General features: G+C 45.5%; 1 long non-coding RNA gene across 1 annotated transcript in view; it reads right to left on the minus strand.

Moving 5' to 3' along the window:
• Window positions 1-4409: 4409 nt before the first annotated feature.
• LOC139059890 (uncharacterized) overlaps window positions 4410-23795 on the minus strand; it is a 40038-nt gene continuing 20652 nt past the window's right edge. Inside the window, exons 2-3 of the long non-coding RNA XR_011514479.1 lie at window positions 19594-19664; window positions 4410-4644 (exon numbers count right to left, since the gene is read on the minus strand). This is a non-coding gene — a long non-coding RNA (uncharacterized lncRNA). The remainder of the gene's footprint in view (window positions 4645-19593; window positions 19665-23795) is intronic.

Genomic DNA, 23795 nt, shown 5'->3' on the forward strand with positions numbered 1-23795 from the left:
GGAAACATGAAAAAAGTGACCACAAGGACCCCGTGGCCATTGCAGAAGCACAATGCAGGAATAAATGTGGTGTTTACACGCCAGCTTGAATCTATATCATTTGTCCCATGGCGCCATTAGTCTCGTGGCACTTTTTCGCGTTTCGGGGACTTTCTTTCAGGCTTGAAACAAATACTTTTATGTGGTCCGTGCTAAGCAACAGAAGGCTGTGCAGGGAGTTCTTCAAGATGGCGAAACATTTTTTTTCACTGACACTGTTGCTGTGATTATAATTTCTGAGAAGTTGAATAATTTATAGTAACACGTTATGACACTGTACGAAATGCAAATTAAAATAGTCTGACTTGCTCCAGGTAAAGGCAGACCATAGTACCTTGCTTCTGTCCAGCTACGCGGGACGCCCAGTACATGCAGGACAAGCAACTGTCCTTGGTCGTTTATATACCTCAGTACATAGCCACTTCGGACAAAAAAAAGTTTCTAGTTCATATAGCAAGTACTTGCTATCACTGCATACTTCAATGAATATTCTTAGCGACATGAACCCAATAATACAATGAGGATAACAATAGGAGCTTGTTGGTACGGCATATCTTATTTTGTTATAGCGCAAAAATTAAGCTTGACAAGGACAATAGAAGGCACATCTGACACACACAGCGCTACTTTCAACAACAGGTTTATTTCTCGTTCTCGTCGCTATATATACACCCTCGACCCGTCATACACCACGTGTAACATTTTTGGAAAAATAAACAAAAGATATAAACTGGGAACCACACGTAGGCATTTTCATGATTCACCTATTCAACGCAATGTACACGCTCAACGCGAACAAAGATAATTCAGCTCTTTTGATGATAATGAAATGGAAGGTTTACTGACGCATGCATCGCCGAATGTTGATATGTGTCTGGCTTCTATTATCAAGCGCGTCATTTCACACCTGCTTCTACTCATGATCACTGTTTCTTTAAATCTTGGTTCGCACTTGCATCTCTGGCAATGGATGGCAAGAAAGCCTCAGCGGCCACGTTCTTAACTTTGTTACTATGTTCTGGTAGCCTGTCATTTATGCATCTACCTGTTTGACCGATGTAGGATTGTCCACAGCTGAGAGGAATACGGTATACCACACCGGCGATGCAATCAACGAATTTGTTTTTATGTTCTTTTTCGCATGCGCGACGTGGGTTTCTTTCCGGCCTTGTGTTTTTACAGAGGCTGACCAATTTATTAGGTGCCGAAAACACAACGATAATGCGGCTCCTTCCAGCAATCTTCTTGATTCTATGAGAAAATCCGTGTATGTAGGGGATGACGGCAACCTTTCCTTTGTGCATGTTAGTGCTCGACACGTGCACCTGCTCCGAACTGCTTTGCTGCGCCTTCTTAAGCAGTCCTTCTGCGACTGACACAAGCACGTGGCTCGGGTAACCAGCGCAGCTTAAACGCGAGGCTTGCCGTTCGAAGCTATCGTACATTAGGTGTTGGCATGATTTTTTCAGTGCTTCGCTGAAACACATCTTCGCGATTCCCCACTTCACAGGCTTTGTATGCGCGGAATGAAATGGTAAAAGTGGCTTACTTGCCCTAGGTTCGTAACACCAGCAGGTTTCGTTATCGGTGAGCACAAACTTAATGTCAAGGAATCTAATCCTCCCGTCACATGGCATTTCAAAGGTCACTTCTAGTGGATTTAGACAGTCACGAATAGTGATAATACAGGAGCACATTCATTAGTAAAACAAGCAGATGAACAGTCAATTAGAACTAAAAAGTCGTCAACATATCTAAAAACTTTTACAACCTTAGATTCGTGAAGGCGCTGTGACAAGTTTGGCTAAAAAGAGATTACTTAGCACTGGTGCTAGGCAAAACCTATACACACTCCTTGTTTCTGCAGATACAGGATACCTTTGTTCTCGATAAACGTAGATGACAAATAAAACCTAAGTAATTCTAAAAAATTGTCAATTGTCAATTGTCAGTGCTAAACCTAACGGCACCATATGTATCTATGCAACTGTCAATACAGGTTAATAATTCTGATTGTGGCACAGAATAATAAAGGTCTTTAACATCGGCAGAGAAGGCCTTTAAACGTTGATTTTCATGAGCTCTTACAAAATTTAAAACCTCCTCAGAACTCTTTGTCAGGAAAGGGTCACTGATGTCTAACAAGTTTAGTTTTTCTTGAAGGTACATGGCGACAGATTTCTGCCTCGTGTCCCTCTCAGAAACTATCACCCTGAACGGTAGACCTTCTTTGTGAGTCTTAGCGCTGAAAAATACTTCCAGACTTGTGTAAAAAGATGAATTTGCAAGGTGTGATGAACAGCATCAAAAAAAGCAAGAAGGATTGTCTGGAAGTATTTTTCAGCTCTAAGACTCACAAAGAAGATGTGTTTCAGCGAACCACTGACAAAATCATGCCAACACCTAATGTACGATAGCTTCGGACGGCAAGCCTCGCGTTTAAGCTGCGCTGGTTACCCGAGCCACGTGCTTGTGTCAGTCGCAGAAGGACTGCTTAAGAAGGCGCAGCAAAGCAGTTCGGAGCAGGTGCACGTGTCGAGCACTGACATGCACAAAGGAAAGGTTGCCGTCATCCCCTACATACACGGATTCTCCCATAGAATCAAGAAGACTGCTGGAAGGAGCCGCATTAACGTTGTGTTTTCGGCACCTAATAAATTGGTCAGCCTCTGTAAAAACACAAGGCCGGAAAGAAACCCACGTCGCGCATGCGAAAAAGAACATAAAAACAAATTCGTTGATTGCATCGCCGGTGTGGTATACCGTATTCCTCTCAGCTGTGGACAATCCTACATCGGTCAAACAGGTAGATGCATAAATGACAGGCTACGGGAACATAGTAACAAAGTTAACAACGTGGCCGCTGACGGCTTTCTTGCCATCCATTGCCAGAGATGCAAGTGCAAACCAAGATTTAAAGAAACAGTGATCATGAGTAGAAGCAGGTGTGAAATGACGCGCTTGATAATAGAAGCCAGACACATATCAACATTCGGCGATACATGCGTCAGTAAACCTTCCATTTCATTATCATCAAAAGAGCTGAATTATCTTTGTTCGCGTTGAGCGTGTACATTGCGTTGAATATGTGAATCATGAAAATGCCTACGTGTGGTTCCCAGTTTATATCTTTTGTTTATTTTTCCAAAAAATGTTACACGTGGTGTATGACGGGTCGAGGGTGTATATATAGCGACGAGAACGAGAAATAAACCTGTTGATGAAAGTGGCGCTGTGTGTGTCACATGTGCCTTCTATTGTCCTTGTCAAGCTTGCGCTATAACAAAATAAGATATGCCAATAATACAGTCGTCTAACACGCCTCGTCTCACATATACGTTTTTGTTGTGTGCGTACGATGTGAGCTCACTGCAGTAAATACCGTGTGAAAAAAAAAGAAGAATGCGGATTTGTGGTGTAGCAATTAGAGAGCTCGTCTGCCACGCGACAGCCATGGGTTCAAATGACGCTGCAAGTTATGCATACGTTCTGTGAAATATCACGGTGTGCAGATGTACGAAATCTTGCTTATTCACCGTGGCGCGAGTCTACTGTGTAAAAAAAAATCAAAATGAAGAAACCACTGCTGCGCGCAATTTCTTTCGAAAGGAGTGGCTTAAAGCACGGCCGGCACACATTTAAGCCGCAATGTGAGCGCCCTTATTTTGGGCCTTTATACCCCAATGAAATGCCCCTTTTACCCGGCGGGTCAGATGGTAAGCGTCCTTATTTTGAATTTTAATACCACATAAAATGTCGCACTGATACGGCAGACAGCTCGTAAGCGTCGTATTCTTCAAAATTTGTACCACATAAAAGTTCCCGTTAACAAAATGGGCCGTATACATGCGGACCGCCAAACTAGGTGCTGGATATAAATGAGTCGTATATTTTCGGGCCCCATAGTAAGCGTCCTTATCTCGAACTTTTCCCTTGTATAGTCAGTGCTGTTGTAAGCGGGATTTGTCTGAGAGTGCATGTTGACGCTACAAAGACGGCTCCCTCTCAAATTGAAGCGCCGTACACCAGCGTTATTTGTACTACCACACCCAGAACGCATAGCTTATCGATCAATGTTAAGCGCCCTTAAAGAGGCACTCATACACTTCTTTAAACACAATAAAAGAACCTTGCCGATTGGGGGTCGTGAACATGTGAACCGAATAACATTGCATTGCATGCAGCAGGGAATTTAAAAAAAATCGTATCAGAAGCAGTGAACGCACGCTTGCTATCGCATCCGAAATGACGTCGTCGAAAGCTGATCGAAAACAGTTGACCAACGGTGCTGGCTGATTTCGTGATAGCGACAACATTCACACTAATACGTTACTGCTATATGTTTTAGATGACTAAATGAAGAAGAGATATGTAGTATATATGTCTGCGATCTCAAAGAGAAAATTGAATCCTTTTATTTTTTTTTTGCACTGGCGTAGCAGCGACTGCTGCTTGTAGCCTCCGCGATGGTAGCGGTATGCTCTGCAGCCTAGTCTACCACGGTCGCCACGGGGTCGCGCGATGAGTCCTTTCGCAGCTGTGACTCTCGGCTTGTGGAAAGGGGCCTTCACCTCTTCGCCTCTCCGCTGTGTAGCTTGCATGGCGCTACAGAAGAAGAAGAGAGACAAGACGGGTATTCGGTGCGATAACTTTACTTGTAGTTAAACGATTGGAAACATGTCTGTGGCATGACATTCGTGGGACGACGCACTTTAAATGATATACCGTTCTATGATTAGTGAGAAAAGTGTCCAAGGCCCCATCAAGAAGGCTGAGGTTAATGCACTTGCATGGTCGGTCTTGATTGCAAGCCGACTTCCGCACTCCGACCTTCCTATGCGTCCGCTTAACCCATTGAATAATTCCATTTTTAAGAATTATTAACATTACATCCAATCTTTGGAACTCCTTCCGTGTTCCTCTATCTGTAAAGTATTTTGCGTAATAATAAATATCGATTGATTCATTGATTGATACATACCCCCTTATGTAATGCCCAATCCAGGGCCATTAAGGGATAATAAATGATGATGATGATTATAAATACCCTCCACTATTCTTCCTTTCTTTTGGCAATAATGTTCTTACTCCATTTGTTAACGACCCTGCAAATACAGCACCTTATTGTCCGACTAGAATATCATAATCTACATGAACTTGCTCTCAGAATCACATTATTTTTTTCATTCAATATCATGACCATATCTTTCAGTTTACGTTCCATGTTTACTTTCAACTTTCGTTGTTACTTAGCGTGTTTTGGCCTTACATGTTAGTGCGGGTACAACGCGCTGATTGTATAGTGTTCAATGATATCGCTTAAGTGCTGTTGACCATCCGTGAGAGCGTGTTAAATGCGTTACAACAAATTTGTATTTGTTCAAACATTTTGTGTTATCTGTATGAGAGCAATTACTATTCCTGCATAAACGGTCTTCCTCACTCCTTCAACAAGGCACTAACCTTTGATCCCTTAGCAGGCTATAACACACTGCGCAACTATTCCGCACATTAGTTTTCAAACTGACCCCCTGGTCCTGCTTATTTGGCTGCACAATCAGTTGAGCGTGATGTACTTTATATAAGGAAAGATACGCCACAAAAATAAGGCAAAACAAAGACGAAGCGTTCGTCTTATTCCTGTGACATTTGTTTCCTGTTACAGTGGGTTATTTTAAGAAAGTAATGACTAGTATGGGGGCGTTTCTGGTTCATTAAAGCACAAAACCTTCTTGTTGGTCGACAGATGCTCTGTAGAAGAGGGCAAAAAAATCGACTCCGCTGTCCCGGCCCTGCGAAAGTTGATGACCAGTGAAGCAATTAAAAACCACCGCTACAGCTCCACAGGGGGGCAGGGGGGACAGTGGATATGTAATGCTTTATTCATTTAGGGTAGTGGTAACAACGGGAGTAAGGGTAATTTGGACAGCACGCCTCCGCCCGCAGCCGTGCCGCAACAACATTAAAATTAATTTCTTGGCTGCTACTTTCATTTACGAAAGGCTAGGGGTGTCACTGCCGAGAGTAATTAATCTTTACCGGCAAATGTATGCGGGCAGTGCTATGTGCTTGCTTCACATTGTTATTAGGAGCGCCTTATCATCAACTGTATGGTTTATTTTATTTTACTTACTTTATTTATGCATACTGCAGCCTATGGCAGGAGTAGGTTAGAGAAAAAGAAGTCATAAGAAAAACAAAACAAAAAAGAATAACATATTAAATATTAACAAGAAATAAGGCAGATGACACAAATGAAACTTAATATAACAGCAACACTGAGAGTCAGTACAAAAAAGAGAATGAGTCAATACACTGTAACAGCGAGAAAACACATAAAATCAGGTGTAATTAACTTTAACAAGAAATCGTTTATTGCCAGTGACTTAACTGTTCCGGGAATTAAGTTCCAAAATTCAATAGTACGTGGGAAAAAGCTGTATTTAAATTTATTAGATCGAGAAAAGTAAGGCTTAATATTAAGGCTATGGTGACTCCTACTTAACCGAGGAATGTCTGAAGGAATATATATGGGATGTGAGACACCATAAGGAAAATTGACGATGCTATGCAGAAACTTCAATGACTCAGTGTGACGGCGTATGGATAAAAGGGTTAGGTTCAAAGAAGATAAGGCACGAGAGGGTGAAAAATAGTGATCATAGCGGCGATATATGAACCTAATAGATTGTCGTTGTGTACTCTCAATGGAGTTAAGGTCGCACTGCTTATGAAGGTTCAAGACAGGAGAAGCATAATCTAGGATTGGGCGAACTAAAGTTTTATACATTAGTAACTTAATTTCCTTTGGAGAATTATTGAAAGTGCGCCTCAAATACCCGAGCTTCCGTATTGCTTTAGTGCAAATGAAATTAATGTGTTTTGACCAGGATATGTTAGTGGTAAATATGACGCCAAGATACATGTATTCCAAGACCCTGTGCAAGGGTAAGTCGTTGAAAGTGTAATTGATCAATAAAGGAGAGGCACTATTACAAAACGACATTATCACAATTTTAGTGAAATTTATTTTCGTTTGCCAAGTGTTGCACCAGGGACAGAAGCTGACAAATAAGGAATATATTTCAAGATGATCTTCTGGTGTGCTAATCACGCGATACAAAATACAGTTGTCCGCATAAAGGCGTATGCGTGAAGTGACGTTTCGAGGTAAGTCATTTATCTATAGTAGATATAGTAAAGGACCAAGAACCGACGCTTGCGGCACACCAGATGACACGTCAACAGAAGAAGAATTAGTTGAATTATAAAATACGAATTGTGACCGATGAGAAAGAAAACTGGCAATCCAGCTAACCCAGTGAGAATTTTTGAAGATCATGTTAAGCTTTATCAAGAGATTAGAATGCAGTACAGTATCGCAAGCCTTGGGAAAATCTGCAAATATAGTGTCGACCTGGGGTGCGATCGGAGATGGTTGTTCGGCGCGTTCGTTCGGTTACCGGCGCGCACGATTGGCCTACTCCGCGGCGACGTCGCCAGCCGCGGGGCGCCGCCCCGTTTTTGGTGACGTCAAAATGACGACACGCTCCTGTCAGTCATCCGCCCACCGAGCATTTCGTCCGAACGCGACGGGAGTTGAGAAGTTTGGAGCGATCGTACGGCTTCGCATGGCGCGTCTGGTGGATTGGATTGAATCCAACTGGCGGCCTTTTCGGCTGCAGAATGGCAGGTTTGCGAAACGCGTTTGAAGAAATGACAGAAAGTGAATTCCGGCGTCGTTTTTCTTTCTCGAAACAAATATTTCGTTGGTTGCACAGAGAAATCGACAACATCATCGGTGCCAGCGAGCCACTGGGATGTCGTCGCTGCCTCTTGAAAAGAGCGCCACTCTTCCCGTCGTTTTTTTTTTCTTTTTCCTTCTCGCTGTGCGCGACACCACCTAGGGACGACGCAAAGAACCTAATAGTTATAAATTGCAGTAGTCACACGTACTGCTATTTGAAAACGTGTTTGGGCTTGAGAAGAAAAAATGCATTTTTTTAGACGAAGATTTCATTCAATTGGAAGACGAGAAACATTTGGCTTTGTAGTATGCTGTTTGCAAGCAGACGACAAACGACGGAGGTAAACTTCCGGGGAGGTGACCGCTTCCTGATTGGCTGCTCTCTGCGCCCCGCTGTCACAAATTTTGCATACTGCAACTTTGTGACGTTGCAGCAACTGAACAGAACGCGTATCCAACAAAATATCTCCGATCGCGCCCCTGGGTGCCGATATTAAGGGCGCAGAGAATGTCGTGTGAGAATTCAACCAGTTGTGTTAAGGTGCTGAAACCGTTCCTAAAACCATGCTGAAAGTTAGAAAGGATGTTATTAAATTCCAGAAATTTCATTATATGTTTGTGAATTATGTGCTCCAGCAACTTACATGAATATGATGTTAATGAAATAGGTCTATAATTAGATAAGAGCTGTTTATTACCAGATTTGAATAATGGATGTACTTTGGCCAGCTTACATGAGGATGGAACAATGCCGGTATTCAGCGACTTTTGAAAGATGATGGTTAGGTAGCGAGCAGACCACGATGAATAAGGAACGAGAAAAGAATTGGGTATACCATCAGGACTGGTCGATCTGTGAGTATCTAACTGTAGTATTAGGTTCAGTACACCATGCTCATTAATCATGATATCAGTAATCGGGGTTGCCACTTTAGGAGGGTCAAAGGATGGAACTTCGTAGGTATCTGATGAAAACACAGATTTAAAGTAAGCATTAAAAGCATCAGCTATTATTAACGCATTATTAGTTGCTTCATCATTGACGATTATAGATGCCGATGTAGACTCTGTTGGCAAGAAAGAGCGCCAAAATTTGCGAGGATTAGTTTTTAGAAAATATTCTAAGCGTAAATCGAAAAAAACGATTTTTTGCTGATTTTGTAATTACTCCCAGTTCTTCCTTTGCCCTACAAGACTTGATAGCTTTATGATAGTCTGATAAACGCTTAACGCACCTGAGGCGTCCAACGCGGCATGATACGTGAAGGATATCAAGTGTGATCCAGGGTACATTGAGGTTCTTTTTCTTTGTTTTTAGCGGAACAAAACGTTGCATGCAGTCACTGACAATAGTTTCAAAGTTGCTGACTAGTTCGTTGATGTCACACATGTGACTAATCGTGTGAAATGCACCAAAAGAAGAAGCAAGAAAATCGGAGATAGCAATATCATCAGCGCGAGCGAAATCAGGAAACGTGGTGAAAGTCGACAGCAGCGCGAAAACGGGACAATTAATAGTAACTGCCACAGCCTTGTGGTCGGAAATTCCGTCAACAATATTACATTCAAACCACACTGATAAATAATTGAACCGAGAAAGACCAAGTCTAGCAGCGAGTCACCCCTTGTTGCTTCGTTAACAATTTGCTTTAGATCGAAGAACAAGGAAATGTTCAGCAATTCTCGACAGATGGATGTATACCGACCAGAAAGCGTAAATGATGGCCAATGAATACCTGGAGTGCTGAAATCGCCAATCAATATAAGATTAGACAGTTTGGGTGTTTGTATATTCAAATAATCATTAAGGATGCGCACAACATCGACAGATGAACCTGGCGGTCGATAAAGAATGCCGATTACAATGAACTGTTCCTTAAGAAAAATTTTACACCAGATAGATTCCATTTCTGCTGGCGCCTTCATAATGGAGAACCTAATGTCAGATCGATCGATAAGAGCGACCCCTCCGCCTTTGCTATCCTGTCGATCCGCTCGTATCGCCAAGTAGCCTGGGGGAGTGAATTCAGAATCATGGACGCCATTGTGAAGCCACGTTTCCGTAATGCCCACAATATGTGGGGAGTACGAACACACAAGAGACAAGAAGCCAGGAAATTTGTTTATAATGCTTCTAGCGTTAATATTCATAATCGAGAGTTTTTCATGCCTGTGCTTAGGACGTCAAACAGAAGACGTAGTAGAATGTCGGGCTGTGCGTTTGGGGGACTGCCTGTGGTCTTTCTCAAGGGCATCCTTATCATCGTCCTAGAACGTACCGACATTTATCAATGAGAATGTAATTGAAGTGAAGCTTCACCTCAGAGCCATTGTTGCGATACATCTGGGACGCTTCCCAAAGTTTTTTTTCCGAGTGCACGAATTTCCAAGGAGAAGTCTTCGGTTGCATGATAGTCGGTGTCTTTAAATTTGTGTATGTTCTATAGTATGGTTGTTTTCTCGGTTTGTATGCTTGTTCTGTGCTGTGTCTGTCTGTCTGTAAGTATATATAACTATGCCTATATAACTATCAGTGTCCATCGCCACTATGATTATAATCCGTCGTGATTGCTCAGTGGCTATGGTGTTGAGCTACTGAGCGCGAGGTCGTGGGATCGAATCCGGGCCACGGCGGCCGCATTTCGATAGGGGGCGAAATGCAAAAACACCCGTGCACTTAGATTTGGGTGTACGTTAAAGAACCCCCAGGTGGTCGAAATTTACGGAGTCCCTACTACGACGTGCCTCATAATCAGAAAGTGGTTTTGGCACGTACAACCCCATAAATAACAAAAATTGTCATGATTTTATAAGGCTCAAAAGTAAGGTTAAATGGGTGATGATGAGTAAAGGAGTGTTAACTTATATCGCCGCATGTGCCAGCTATCATGCAGCAAGATTTAAAAATATGCAAATGCCATGCAACTGGAGAGAATGTTTTGCCGTTACTTGGAGACGCTCAGATTATTTATTGCATTCCGTCTAATTAAATAATTTGTCCTAACTAATTCATACATTTCACGACTATTAAGAAATGCATACTGGTAAGCGCAACTTCGTAGACGGCACAAGAGAAGACACCATCGCACGGCATCAGCGCTACTCGCGACAAATTTTCATTGTGAAACGTGTTGCCCGCTTATCTCCACCGCTGCACAAGATCGCGCAAACTCACTGCCCCTCAAGCCACAAATGCGTCATATCACAGAGTGTGCACATTACACACACACACACACACACACACACACATATATATATATTGTTGCGCCCACAAAAGGCGTTACTTTGAAGCCGGGTAGAGTTAGCAGCGATGGCCTGGATCAGCTGAGCGCCTGGCGAGATTCAGCCAGCCAGCCACACGTCGTCTTTTTCGTTCACCACCCTCCGGTGCCCCCGCATACTTTTTGTTGAGGCGTGAACCCACTATGCTCCTAAGAGAGTCACATTCGTGAATCCACTACACACCTAAGAGCGTAACATTTCCCTCCGCGCAGACGAAGCCCGCCGGGCAAGTCTAACAGGCTATCGAGAAATAAAGGGCTTTAAACGGGCGACATGCGAAAGTTCAGTCTTTGCTGACCGTCGGCCATTTGATGTGAGACGTGCTATGCGGTAGGTTAATTCGCTGATGCGCTCCGTAATAACATAGGGGCCAACATAGTGGGCCAGCAGTTTTTCACATAGTCCACGTTTCCTGGTTGGTTTCCAGAGCAACACTAAATCACCAGGGTCATATATCACGTGTCGGCGTCGGCGGTCGTAGCGTGCCTTCGAGCGGTCTTGTGAAAGAAGAGTGCGTAAAGAAGCAAGTCGTCGGGCTTCTTCAGCAAGACAGACTGTCTCTGATATACAAAGATTATCGTGGCTGGAGAACGGGAAGATAGTGTCTAGTGTATAACGAGGCGGACGAGCGTAAAGAAGAAAGAAGGGACTGTAACCCGTAACTTCATGCTTTGAGGTGTTAAATGCGTACGTAATGAAAGGTAGCACGCTGTCCCAGTTCTTATGATCTGACTCGACATACATGGACAGCATGTTAGTGAGAGTTCTGTTCGTGCGTTCCGTAAGGCCATTTGTTTGGGGATGATACGGGGTGGAATGTCGAAACCTTGAAGCACATAGACGAAGCATCTCTTCGACCACGTCTGCAGTGAACTGCCGCCCACGATCGCTGATGATGACTCTGGGAGGTCCATGTCGAAGAATAACAAAACGCAGCAGAAAAATGCACACTTCGGTTGCAGTAGCCGATGGTATTGCAGCTGTCTCACAGTAGCGTGTCAAGTGATCGGCACACACGATAATCCAGCGGTTCCCATCGGATGAACGCGGGAAAGGACCGAGGAGGTCGATGCCAACTTGCTCAAAGGGAGTGCTGGGGGGTGGCACTGGATGGAGTTGACCAGGAGGAGCACTCGTCGGACGCTTATAACGTTGACACTCGTTGCAGCTGGACACATACTGGGCGGTCGTCTGGCGCATTTTGGGCCAGTAGAACCTTTCTTGAAGGCGGTAGAGAGTTCGCGCAGAACCCAAATGTCCAGATGTTGGATCGTCATGCATAGCGCGCAAGACGGAGACACGGAGACTCTCCGGGACCACCAGAAGATATCGTGGGCCTGTAGTAGAATAGTTCTTTTTGTAAAGAACCCCATCGCGAACACAGAAACGAGTTGATGGTGCTGATTGCCTTGCAGTAATGAACAGTGGTTCTAAAGTTCTGTCTTTTTGTTGCTCGACCTTGAAGGTATTTATATCAGGAAATCCCGGCTCCAGTGATGCAATATAGCAGTCGAAGTTGTCCGCGTCGCAGTCCGTCGTTGGAAGCGGCATGCGCGAGAGGCAGTCAGCGTCGGCGTGTCGGCGGCCGCTTTTATAAGAAACGGTAAAGTTATATTCCTGTAAACGGAGTGTCCAACGCGCAAGCCGGCCCGACGGATCACGGAGATTAACCAGCCAGCAGAGAGAATGATGGTCTGTCACCACAGTGAAGGGGCGCCCGTACAGGTACGACCGGAAGCGCTGTACTGCGAAAATAACTGCAAGACATTCTTGCTCTGTAACGGTGTAGTTACGCTCGGATTTACTTAAAGAACGACTCGCATAGGCGACGACGTGTTCCTTGGTGTCGACGCGTTGGATAAGGACAGCGCCGATGCCAATACCGCTAGCGTCCGTATGAACTTCTGTGGGAGCCGCATGGTCGAAGTGTCGGAGAATGGGGTGAGACGTCAGACGAGACTTCAGCTCACGAAAACTAGCTTCACATTCAGGAGTCCATTCAAAGGGAACGCCCTTCTGGAGGAGGCATGTCAGCGGATACGCGATGTTGGCAAATCCACGAATAAACCGGCGGAAGTACGAGCAAAGCCCTAGGAAACTGCGTAGCTCTTTTACATGGCGAGGTTGCTTGAAGGCTTCCACCGTAGCAGTCTTCGCTGGATCAGGTCGTATACCGTCCTTATCCACTAGGTGTCCCAGAACGAGTGTTTGGCGCTCTCCAAAATGGCACTTCTTCGAGTTGAGGACCAAACCCGCTTTGTCCAAGCAGTCTAGCACAAGATCGAGACGTGCGTTGTGCTCACTGAACGTGCGCCCGAAAATCACTACATCATCTAGATAGCACATGCATACTTCCCACTTCAAACCACGCAGGATGTTGTCCATGAAGCGCTCAAAAGTTGCAGGCGCATTACAGAGCCCGAACGGCATCACATTAAATTCAAAAAGTCCATCTGGCGTTACAAATGCCGTTTTCTCCTTGTCTGCCTCGTGCATCGGAATCTGCCAGTACCCCGACCTCAAGTCAACAGACGAAAAGTAAGACGCTGATGAGAGGCAGTCGATAGCATCATCAATACGCGGAAGAGGATATACGTCCTTTTTAGTGATGGTGTTGAGGCGGCGGTAGTCAACACAAAATCGCCATGAACCATCTTTCTTCCTAACCAGGATCACTGGCGCTGCCCACGGACTACAGGATTCTTGGATTACATTCTTATTTAGCATTTCGTGGACTTGGTCATTGATCACCTTGCGTTCCGATGGTGAGACTCTGTATGGTTTCTGTCGCAGTGGTTGGGCAGATCTCGTATCTATGCGATGGTGTATACGAGAAGGAGGAAACAATGGTGGCCCCTCTTGCTGGGAGAAGTCAAACAGTCGGGCATGCTTTAGCAGAATATTCGCCACTTCGTGACGCTGCTTAGTGCTGAGCGACTTGTTTACCATAGTGAGAAATGAGGAGTGCGCCGCAGGGCAGACATTAGCGAAATGGCGCTCATCCGCAGAATCACGGGTCTCTGTAAGAATGGCGAGCGATAGCACGTGATCTTCATGGTAGGCGGCAAGTTTCAGACCCTGTGGTAGTATTGCAGGTTCACTCGAACAGTTTACGGCCCATAAGTTGGTGCGTCCCTGAACAACTGACAGCGTGCAATACGGTATCAGTACATTCCTCTTGATGCAACTCAGGTGAACGGGCTCCACGGTAGCGTCAAACGTTCCGTCGGTGGTTGGAAAACAGGCGACTGAAACGTACGTTGCGGATAACGGAGGCACAACGGTATCCCGGGATACACAAAGCACACTTTCACGATTCGGTGGGCCTTCCATAAACGCAGCAGAAAAGCTCGTACCTACACTGATTTCACCCGTTTTGCAGTCGACAGTGGCACCACACAGTTTCAAAAAATCAAGGCCCAGGATTACGTCATGCGTAGAATGCGGTAGAACAGCGAACTCCGCGTTAAATATTTGGCCACCCAAGGTTACGTCTACATTACACACGCCCACAGGATACAACAACTCCCCACTCACTCCGCGAAACGTATCGGCACGGTCCCAGCGAAACATCACCTTTCGTCCTAGGAGGCTTTTAAACGCCAGACTCATCACTGAAACAGTTGCTCCCGTGTCCACTAAGGCCATGGATGAAACCCCGTCAATTAATACAAACACCGTATTCTTAAACATACAAATGGTTGGAGGTATCTCTGTCGACAGCGAAGATTGTCCAGCGACCTCACCTCCAACGGCCGCGCTGGCTAGTTTTCCGGAGGTGGCGACGGGTATCGACGCCGCGGAGAGGGCGATCGGCTTACACGAGGAGCGGGTGGTGGCGTCAAGCTGCGATCGGATGCTGGAGAACGGTTCCGCAGCGGCTCCGGGTGCTGGTGAGGCAAGCGTCCTAAGTATGTGTGCGAAGGCGAGTATGTTTCGCCCAGAGGAGCGCGGTACCGCCTAGACATCGTCGATCGGTCGAACCTCGGTGGTTGGCGGCGATTGCAGTACCTGGCAATGTGACCCAAGTCGCCACAGCTATAACACACAGGCAAACCACGATCGATGAACTGCCCTTCGAAGCGCTCAGCCGTGGGGGGTCGTGTAGCAGAGCGAAGCGGCTGAGCCTGCTGCACAGGAGGAACGGTCGGTCTGCGTGCAAACCTGTTGGAGCGAGGGTGTCCTGCAGGTCGGTGTTCGGTCGTAAATGTGTCCTCACGTGGCCATGGAGCACCTCTGCGGTTGACGTCTGTGACACATACCGCCGGTTGCCAGGAAGCGCAGGGTGCGGCAGGCGCCATGTGTTGCGGGTAATAACCGTCAGGTTGTCGTATGACGTCGCGCGCAAGTTCCTGGTGCCGCAGCAGTTCCTCACGCACGATCTGCCGTATAGTAGACAAAAGATCGGCAGACGGGCTCTCATCTACGCTGGCAATGGTTGTCACATTCGCCAGGCGTCCAAACTTTGGCACAATGCGACGTGTTTTCAACGTCTCAAACGTACGGCAATGACGCACGACATCTGAGACGGAATCAACGTGTTCCCGACTTATGAGGAAATTGTATACATCTTCTGCAATTCCTTTGAGGAGATGTCCGACTCGGTCTTCCTCGGACATCTGCGGATTTACGATTTTGCACAGCTTGAGGATTTCCTCGATGTATATAGTGCATGTTTCTCCAGGAGCTTGAGCTCTTTGAGCAAGTGTTCTCTCGGCGCGTTTCTGTTTGGCGTGGGTGTCGCCAAAACACTTCTTTATTTCCTCGACAAAGTGCTCCCATGTTGTTAGGGAGTCTTCGTGGTTTTCATACCACATCAGCGCCGTCTCACTCAGAAAGAGCGCGACATATTCAAGCTGAGTGACAGAATCCCAACGGTTGTAGCGGCTCACCCTTGCGTAGTGCATCAGCCACTCGTCGACGTCCTCGCCCACTTTTCCCGCGAACGAGCGTGGCTCCATGTAGTGCCGCAAAGGTCCAACTGGCGTTGACCTTTGAGAAGGTGAAACTAGAGCTGGCATTTGTCCATCACCGTCCTGAGCCATAGGGAAGGTCGTTGGCAAGAGACCGGCAAGACGACGGCTCCGGCGAAGTTCTGGATGTTGCGACTCCGTGGTACGTCCTGTCGTACCCCGCACCTCCACCACTCTGTTGCGCCCACAAAAGGCGTTACTTTGAAGCCGGGTAGAGTTAGCAGCGATGGCCTGGATCAGCTGAGCGCCTGGCGAGATTCAGCCAGCCAGCCACACGTCGTCTTTTTCGTTCACCACCCTCCGGTGCCCCCGCATACTTTTTGTTGAGGCGTGAACCCACTATGCTCCTAAGAGAGTCACATTCGTGAATCCACTACACACCTAAGAGCGTAACAATATATATATATATATATATATATATATATATATATATATATATATATATATATATATATATATATATATATATATATATATATATATATATATATATATATCCAGAGCGAGAGAGAGTGAGGTAAACTACAGGATGCCACGTGAGGCCCGCAGACGTCACCCCCAGAAGTCAGATATATTTCCGGAGCCCCTGCCTGTCTCTCAGCTATTTGCCTTAATAAAGACGTACTAGGAAATGCAATAGCGGAAACTGTTCAACAATGTCAAAGCATACCTTGGGACGAGCCATGATGGTGGTGATAGTGTATAGTTGATGGAGCAGCAGTTGGGAAGCGATGAACTTAGGGGCCAAAATGGACCTCCTTTATGGGCAAGAGCTAACTCACACAAAGCCTTTTCTTTCATTTCACTAAAAACAAAACATGACAGAAGAAGGCAATATGTGAAATATCCCGAAAGTAAACATTTTAACGACTGTTCAAATGCAGGCTTCCCTGATTCGTCAGGCAAGTCTGCCTGACGAATCTATGCATACGATATATAAATATACAGAGAGAGAGAGGTGAAATACAGGATGCGACATGGGGCCCAATGTAGAGTGTATTACCATATACACTCTACATTGGCTACAGAAATACCAAATGTAGAGTGTATTTTCTGTACAGCTTACTATGCAAATGTTAAATATGTTATTGCAGCAATATACCGACACCCTAATGCAACCATTGCCGTATTTGACGAGCTTTGGCAACTTTTGTATGTGAATGTAAAACCGGTAATCGTATTATATTATCAGGACATTTTGATTTGCCTAATGTCGACTGGCAAACATTCCCACTTGAAAACATGGCCCTCTAGGGGAAGCTATGCTGGACATTGCTTTTGCCTTTGACTTATTGCAAATTGTGGAACAAAACACACGAATTCAAGGCAGTCCTCAGTGAATTTTTGACTTTTTTTTGCCGGCGCATCAATTAGTGCCAAAACGAATTGCGAAATAGTACTTGGCATATCGGATCACGAGGCTGTACTACTCACCGTTAAAGACACCGTGTTAGATAAGAAACCTGAATGTTATTACCAAAACTTCTCTCGAGCCGATGATGTATCAATTATTGATATACTTTCGCTTAATTTCGCCGACTTTTCAAGTAGCTCAGAAGACGTAGTGTCGCTGTGGTGCAGGTTTAAAAAATAGTTAAAGAGTGCATTGATCGCTTTGTCCCGATGTCGACTAAAAAGAAAAATCGCAATAATCCCTGGATCTCCCACGAGACATTGCGGCTCCAAAGGAAACTGAAACGTTGAAAGAAATAATTTAAAATCGAAAATGTGCAGTCGGTAAAATAAAAGATCGACATTTCTTCTCAGCTCAAAAGTCAAGTGCATGCCGATAAACAACGCTACTATGGTGAATCGCTACCAAGTTTCATAACCACGGCTCCAGATAAATTTTGGCGTTCTATTTCTCCGACCTCCAAGGAATGTGATTTATGTTGATGGTAAGGCAGTTCGCGAAAGCAAAAAAATATAGCAAATGCATTGAACAAACACTTTAAGTCCGTCTATACAAATGATAATGATGTAATGCCACCTTTCAAAATGTGTGTGCCGCCTATTGGCCTCGAGCTCCACCACTGGAAAAGCTGGCGCCACCGTCGGCGTGACGTGCTAGGAGGGATCACGTGGACATAGCGGCCGCGTCGGCTGCTTCGGGAGCACCGAAGCGAGCAGAAAACGAGAGTCTAAATTCCCTCGTACGATGCGGTCCTCATTTAGTGGCGAGATTTCCGCGCTTCGAGTGTCTCCTTTACAACGCTTGAAAGCACTACAATAGGTAGTGGCTGCCTTTGAAGGCGTGGAACATGGTAGATTACTGCTCGGTTGCCGCAGTGCCGGACGGACGCAACGGAGGCCGGTGTCAGCCTTTTTCACACGTAGCCGCACGACGAGAAGCTGCGTCAAGCTTGTCTCGCGAAGCATAAAACCGGCAAAAAGTCATCGGCTACAACTCGGGTATGCAGCAAGCACAGACGCGAGGAAGATTTCTGCTACGGCGCCGGGTCTGCGATGTTCGGAAAACGCGCACTGAGACGCTCGCCCGAGTCCGCTGCCAGACTACAATGTCATGACTGTTTGGTCTATGAACTTGTCGATGCTATAGATACTAGCAAGTTCATTGGAGTGGAAAAGGAGTGGTAGGAAGCACATTAAAAAAAAAGCATGGCATATGGTCATGTTTGTGTTATGAATTAATACACTGGATTACAAAAAAGAAGCAGTGGGAAATCGCACGCTGAGGACACCAATAAACACACAGTGCGACGCAAATCGAGAAATAATATTGAAACATTCAAGAATTTAGAAGAAAAAAAAAGATTGAATCGTCGCGACGGCACATCACAGTCCCCGTAGGCATCGAAGTCTCTACAATGAAATTATTTTTTAACAGCTCTGACAGCGCCCACGCAATAATGGTTGCTTGTATAGTGTAAAATGCTCATATTCTGCGGCCTAAAGCTCAGGGCACGGTGCGAAAACGCGCACGCGGCGAAAGTGAAACAGTGCGCGGACAAGCATGCTGACGCGCAGTCGGTCGCTGCGAATCTGTGGGATCGCTGCATTGAGGCTTCATTCTATTACGCTCCATTTAGTTATACAAACACTATAAGAGCATATTTCACGTAGTTTGCTCTCAGCGTTTACGGACCTTTCACGAAGAAGCCGGTTTGGGAGACTCCATCGCGGCGAAGCGCACAGTGGCGTTCACTGTGCGTATTCGGTAAAGAGAGAGCGCCTGTAAACGATTCTGAACTTTCAGTTTGCCCAACATTACTATTTAAACAGTAAAAAACTTCTATCGTTTCGAAAGTACTTTCAGAAATGTCCAGGAGAGCTCGCGCGTGGTGTTTTCAGTGAGCGCTGGCAGCAAACCCTATGAGGAGCGCGCCGCGTGATCCCTCATACTACGCCAGCGAGGCGCTTCCGATAGATGGCGACTCCGTAACTCCTCGCCGCCAATACCCGATGTTCAAATAAGCGAACGAGGTACACCGAACATGCTTTTACAACTGAACACAAAAAAATCTTCAAGCCCGGACAACATGCCAAACACATCTTTAAAACAGTATGCAGAATTGACTTCAAAGTACTTGCATGTTCTGTTCACAAGGTCACTGCGCGAGGAACAAGTACCGAGTGACTGGAGGACAGCCAGAGTGAAGCCACTGCATAAAACAGGAAAAAAAGCACTGCATTCAAAACTACCGTCCAATTTCTTTAACATCTGCGGTATGTAAACTTTTGGAACACATAATCCATAATCACATCTCAGAGTTCTTCGAACCCCAATAATATATTAATAAAGCATCAACACAGATTCAGAAAAGGCTACTCTACAATTACCCAATTAGTTTTAAGAGTGCACGACCTTGCGAAAGCAATTAACAATGGGAAACAAATAGATGCTATTTTCATGGACCTTTCAAAGGCTTTCGACAGGGTCTCTCACAAAAAACTACTTTACAAATTGAGCAAAATACTGAAAAACCGCAGACTAATTAAAAGGCTCTCAGCATACCTTGATGGCAGAGAACAATTCGTTGTTTTTAATAATCATTCTTCTGAACGACTTCCGGTAGACTCTGGCGTTCCCCAGGGCTCGGTCCTTGGACCTCTCTTGTTCCTTTTATTCATTAATGATATGCTGCATGGTATTCCAATTATGGTTAAGCTTTATGCTGATGACTGTGTATTGTACTCAGAGATAGACAATATTACTGACCAGAAGTAGCTGAACGATGCTTTACTACAAATTGTCGACTGGGGTGATGCCTGGCAAATGTCAATTAATTTCGAGAAAACAGTTTTTATATCCATTTCACATAAGAAGCATAAACTAACGTTTCCGTACGGTATTAATCACATAATTATTTCCGAAGTAACACCGTATAAGTATCTCGGACTCTGGATCACAAATGACTTTACTTGGGCTAAGCACGTTGAATATGTAGTAGCTAATACTAACCGCAAGCTTTATATTTTAAGGAGGGCTTTGAAACTTTCTACTCCCACTGTACGCCTACTCGCATATAAAGCTGTAATTCTGCCGATACTAGACTATGCACCTGTAATTTGGGACCCTTTTACTAAAACTGGCACTAACAAGATAGAAATGGTGCAAAGAAAAGCAGCTCGTTTCATTTATAACAGCTTCGGAAGCACTTCAGTGACAGACCTCTTAACAAAAGCGAACCTGCCACCATTAATGCAACGAAATCGTGTATCACGACTAAAATTCCTTTTTCAACTTACTAATGGTCATTATAAGACAGATCTCACGGGAATAATTAGTTTTTCATCTGGTTATGCTACTAGGCTGCGACATAGCCGAACAATAAACCCATTTAGTATACGTAATAATTGTTTCAAGTATCTTTTCTTTCCCCGAACAGTGCTTGAATGGAATCATTTAACCAATGACCAAGTTTTAAAATCATCACTTTGGGCCTTTGTTTCAAGTATTGCGTAACAATTTGTTATGTTGCTGTGCCACTGCTATGTTCAAGTTCTGTTAACCTGATTTATGTTGTTTTCATTGCCTATGCTATAGTGTTCTTTACATATGTATTCTTTCCCACCCTGCTAAAATCCCAAATGGGCATTGCAGTATTGATAGATAAATAAATAAATAAATAAATAAATAAATAAATAAATAAATAAATAGATAAATAAATAACTTGTACAACTCAATAAATGTGTGGCAGTGGAAGACCAGCAAAGAAACCTTTTCAGACAGCGTGGCACTTGCACAGTCCATAACTCCTACGGTCCAGACGGTCTTCTCGAATAATTGGGCAGACGACACCACAATTACGTCACCGAGGAAACCTACAGTTATCTTCTGGCCTTGCCAGCGACCACCAGTATGAATTTTTTTTATTAATAGGAAAACATAGCAGTGTACTTAAGTACTTGTAAATCATGTCTCTTCGGATGCACCTTTCTTTCCTTGGCAAGCATTGTACACCGTTTTTGACCTCGTGACGAAGAGGCAGTTGCGCCTCTTCATGATACAGACGAACCTGCGCCTGTGTTATGCGTCCTACTTCTGCTGCTATACAGGCTAATTCAAGCGAGCTTCGCGTAATTTAGGCTGCAACATTGCGTTGCGTATCTTTGTTTCAACCTCCTTGGCTACATTCGCTGTGCTCTTTCCACTCGCGCCGTGCGCTGATCTCACGAGCGCGCGTGAGCATGTACGAGGGTAACGTTTACACCACACGGAACAGTAATTTCCCCTTGAATGCCTGGTCCCGCATGTTCCAGTGTTTGCTTTGCCTTTCACACCACCTTCGCTGGCATCATGGCCCCCTCCTCACGCAGGCAAGAGAACTGGAACGGCCCCTTCTATCCTTGTTTCCTCACCGCTGTGAGAAAACTGACACATGCGAAGCGCTTCGCCCGGCTCGCGGGCAGACGAAAGGGATGAGCCACCCCCGGTAATGGGGAAAACGAAAGGGAAAGGGGTGGATCAGAAAGGGCTATGAGTACGCAACTATAGTGGCGGAGGGCTCCCCGACATCAACAAAACGCTCTCGCCCATCCGGAGGTCATTTTCCCACCATCCGATCGACTTAATTGCACCCTGTGCGCCCCCGAGTTTAGTAAGCGCACGCAGGCATGCACTTCGCGAGGCCCTCTGAGATGAGCGTAGCATTGCTCGGCATTGCATCGACTGTGTGGCCTCTGGACTGCGCAACGAGGCTCAAAGCGGCTGAAGCGGCATCGTTTGTTTATAATTGCGAGCCGAGGGTGCGCTGTTCTTTCTTTAATACTTGTCGCATATTTTTGTTCGAGTTGCAAAAGTCCGCGCAGCTTTATGCGGAAGCTGACTACGTTTACGCGCACAGGCAGGGGCCACCCTTACATTTCTTGGTTATTCGTTAAAACGGGGAAGTAAGTTAAAAAATTTGGAGGACGCTTAAGCTTCGCCTTCAAGAGTGGGACGCGACGGCGTTCCCGTCGACCCGCCAAGGGGTATAAGACAATGCGCTACGGCACAGCGATCACTTACGATGCGCCCCGCATCGGACTTAGCGCCCACCTATCACGCGGTGAGCGTCGAGCAACGCAGCGTTCGGCGCGGCAACGAAACGTGCGCCTGAGCGAACGGAACGAACCAAAGAACTCGGTGTCTCGGAGGGGAAACGATCTACGCCAGCCAAACGTCGCGATCGGCACGGGCAGAGAGATAGATAGTAATCTAAAGAAAGGACCGGGAGCACGGCGAAGCGTCGTCAGGGGAGAGGGAGTCCCGCGACGCGCCTGGCAGCGGTCCCAATGCGCGCGCGGCGCGCCTCCTGTCGGGGCAGCGCCGTACATTGAGAGGAGGGGGTCTTCTGTGTTTGCCGCAAGATGGCTCTGCGTGTGCGGAAAGCGCAGAAGAAATGCAGCGGAAACGCACTTCGCAACTCGTGTAATTGTGACTTCTGTACGTTACATGTTCATAATTACCGATATACACCGCAGTATAACTTTCCACGGCTCGTTTCGAAGGCAACACCGCATTCACTAGAGGCGCGTTTGCACCGCTTGGAAGCATCGAACTCGTGGCTGAATGGTAGCGTCTCCGTCTCACACTCCGGAGACCCTGGTTCGATTCCCACCGGGCCAATCTTGGAAGTTGCTTTTTATTTATGAAGCGCCTGCCGTGATTTATCGCTCACGGTCAACGCCGCAAACGCCGACACCGACGACAACACCGACGCCGACGACACCGGCTTTTCTGCGACACGAGCTCCTTAACGCTATCGCGTTAAAACAAAGGGGAATTTTATATAACAAAGCACACGTGCCCTAAACAGCACGAGCCCGTGAAGGCAGTTTACCTGCCCATTAGCAACGATATTCCACAGAGCGATGCCTACAGCAACAACGTCCAGAGCGCACACACAAACACACAATATTCTTAATGTGTCTGTGAATGTACATACATACATACATACATACATACATACATACATACATACATACATACATGCATGCATATGTATACATACATACATACATACATACCATGAATGAATTCTTGTTGCTTTGCAAGACGATTGAACATTGCCTTTGTCTTGTGCACATTAATATTCAACCTCAGTTTTGCACCATGTCGGTTGAGGAACTGTTGTAATTCATCTCCAGTGTTGCTAAACAGCACACGGGCATCTGCAAACCGAAGGTTCCTGACATATGCGCCGTTGCTCTTCACTCCTAAGGCTTGGCTGCCTCATACATAGATACATACATACATACATACATACATACATACATACATACATACATACACACACATACATACATAC

Source organism: Dermacentor albipictus, chromosome 5 (genome assembly GCF_038994185.2).
Source record: "Dermacentor albipictus isolate Rhodes 1998 colony chromosome 5, USDA_Dalb.pri_finalv2, whole genome shotgun sequence".
Taxonomy (NCBI): domain Eukaryota; kingdom Metazoa; phylum Arthropoda; class Arachnida; order Ixodida; family Ixodidae; genus Dermacentor; species Dermacentor albipictus.